Source organism: Manis pentadactyla, chromosome 11 (genome assembly GCF_030020395.1).
Source record: "Manis pentadactyla isolate mManPen7 chromosome 11, mManPen7.hap1, whole genome shotgun sequence".
NCBI lineage: Eukaryota > Metazoa > Chordata > Mammalia > Pholidota > Manidae > Manis > Manis pentadactyla.
This window is the reverse complement of record NC_080029.1, coordinates 79,822,866-79,826,158: the sequence shown is the minus strand read 5'-3', so window position 1 is coordinate 79,826,158 and position 3,293 is coordinate 79,822,866.

Below are 3,293 nucleotides of genomic sequence, written 5' to 3'. Positions count from 1 at the left end.
TTCCAGGATAAGTAGTGTTCGGTAAGTATAGAGAAATGGGAAATCCTTGGGGTAGGATTTGTTTGTTCCATTCTATCATTTGTTCCATCAACAGATGGGATAGGTTTCAACTAAATTTCTGCAAAAGCTGATTGCTTGTGCTCTTAAGGAAACCTAAGAATTGAAAACTCAAGCCCCTACCTACAGATATTTGCTGGGTGCCCAGGAATTCTTTTGACACTGTTTCCATAGTCTCTTTAAATGCCACCTACATATTGCTTTGGCCTCTAGAAAAGCTTTCTCCTGCCGCCTGGTTTCAGACTCTCCACTGTTGTCCTCTTGCCATTGATTTCTTCCTCTCTGCGCTGTTCACAGTTGCCCACCTTTCTTTTTATCAGGATAATTTTGTAAGCACTGCTGTTAGACAAAAGAAGCATATGCTAAGGTGAACAACCAGGAATGTGGAGGATTGATTGGCTGATCAGCTGGTTAGTACATTAGAGGAAGAATGTTTATTAATAGAACTGAAGATCTTAAGTATGCAAAAGAGAAAACTTGAGGGACATCATCACCATCCTCAAAAACGTGACATGCTGCCATGGAAAGAGGAAATAGAGTTATTCCTTGTCATAAAAAGGTCCAACTCTCAAGTTGCAGGAAATTGCATGTGCATATATGCACACATATAAACCATGCAACCTTCCCCTCAAGGAGCTGAGTGACGTATAAGGTGAGGACACTGTACTAATGCACACGATTCTAAAAACATATATGTATATATTCATATTTATATATGATACATATGTGTGTATATATCACACACATTTTAGTTAAATAAATAATAAACATGATAACAACTGAAAAAGATGTGAGTTATATTTGGGGAAGTATAAGTAGACTGAGTTGACTGAAACAAAGATCTGTGCAGGGCAATCTGTTGCCAATATGTAACTGTCACTTGATGAATGTTGATCTGTTAATTACAAGATAAAAGTAGTAAGGTAGAGAGGCACACACTGAAGAGTGACTTCAGTGTTAAATAAGAGCTTTTAAGTTCAAAATAATTTTTGCTAAAATAAAATTGGAGGATTTCTGTAAGGATTCAGGGAACTCTCATGGATTCCAAGAGTGGAAAACAGGCGTCTGAGTGGGACTTATTAGGCATCTGGCTCCCCTACTGGCTAACACCTCTCCTCCTTTTTGTGCTCTGGCACTCTCTCCCTTATGCTCTTTCTATACTAATGCTTCCTCTGCTTCTCAGTCCATGTGGTGGTATTTGATTGATATTACAACTCTTACAACTCCAATTTTCTTTCTAGTAATTGTGGGCTAATTAATTTGGATAAACCTCCTTGAGGAAATACAATAAAAATATTGGATAAGATTTTACTACATCTCCTTAAAGCATCAAAGCATTACTGATATGGTAGTAAGCAGCTAGTAGGCCAGAATCTAATGGAAAGATGGAATCTGAGAGGTCAGGGAAACATTAACCTTTGTAGCTCTGAAGACATTTGCTAGTTACTGCAAAATTGGCCTATGTTTTTGGCAGCGTCTTTGGGCGGGAGAAACAAGGACAAATGTCAAGACCCAGCACCCACTAAAGGTGGAAAGTCTAGAAAGACACTCTTCCAAATATTAAGTTGGGATTCCAAAGAGCTATTCCCATAAGGATGAATAAGAAGTAGTAAATCTACCTCTACCTTTCCACTTCCAGTTATTGTTGTGGAGCTCAGCAGAAATCAGCTGAGCTTAGCAAGAGAAAACAGAAGGGATGAGCTTTCAGCTTCTCCTGAGAAGCTGTGACCGCAGGTTTGCATTCTCCCTGATTTGCAGCTTGGGTTTACATCATTCTGAAGGCCTAGGGAATGTCTGGCTATGAACATTTTTTAGGGTCCTTTTGGTTTGATAGTGCTTTAGGTGCCTTTGAGAAACAAAATCAATATTTTCTGTTTGTTTTTTTCAGGAGGACACCTTCACCTTGGCCTTGAAAACCCACTGCATATGATTTTTCGAAGACATTGAGCAGTACACATTCAAAGATGGCCAATAATTAGCCAAGGAGAAAAAGTGGCATGAGTAAGAGTCAACTAGAACAGCAGATAGAATAATATTTAGATGATCAGTTATAGGTATTAAAACAAATATAATTACTATATTTAAAGAAATAAAACACAAGCTGGTAAATATCTGTAAGGAATAGAAAATTACAAAATTTGGCCTGTTGGTGGGATTGTAAACTAGTGCAGCCACTGTGGAAAACAGTATGGGGAATTCTCAAAAAATTAAAAATAGGACTATCATGTGATACAGCAATTCCACTTCTGGGAATATATCCAAAGGAAATGAAAACACTTAACTTGAAAAGATATCTGTGCTCCCATGTTCATAGCAGCATTATTTATAATAGCCAAGACATGAAAACAATCTAAGTGTCCATTGACAGATAAATGATGTCTTGCCAATAGGTTTCAGCCCCAGGCAAGTTCACTATGGATTCAGTGTGACCAAAGAAATTGATAGCAAAACGTTCTTTGGGGTGAAAGGGTTTATTACCTGACTTTATTTCCAGGTGGCGGTCAGTCACTAAAATCCTGTTCACTCAGAGCGAGTCTACATGCAGCAAGCCGGTCTTTGCCTCTTGGCCCCTCTGTCTGCACAGCTGTCGTCTGGGCCCCTCTGTCTTCACAGCCATCCTCTGGGCCCCTCTGTCCACACAGCTGTCCCACACAGCCGTCCTCTGGGCCTCTGTCCTTGGCGCTGCCACCACTCCAGCCTTTGCTCTGCTCTCCTTCAGCCTTCCCTGCCACTGTGTGGCACCCAGAGCACTGGGCGGAGCTCTTTTTATAGAGTCAACAGCCATGTATTGCCCACAGGTGTGCAGTGAGCTAGTCAACCATGGCCAGGTGAGAATCCTGGCCACAGGAACTCTCATTTTATCCACGAATGTTTAAGATGTGGTAAATATACACAATGGAATATTATTCGGCCTTGAAAAATAATGAAATCTGGCCATTTGCAACAACATGGATGGATCTTGAGGACATTATGATAAGTGAAATAAAGGCAAGTACTATATGACCTCACTTATATGTAGAATCTAACACAAAAACAAAAAACCCAAAACTCATAGAAAAGGGGATGAGATTTGTGGTTGCCTGAGGTGGAGGATTGGGGAACGGGGACTAGGAGAAAGATAGTCAAAAGGTACAAACTACCAGTTACAAAATAAATATTTAAGTACATGTTGTGGAAAGTATGATGACTACATTTAATACTGCTGTATGATATATATGAACATACATGTATGATAA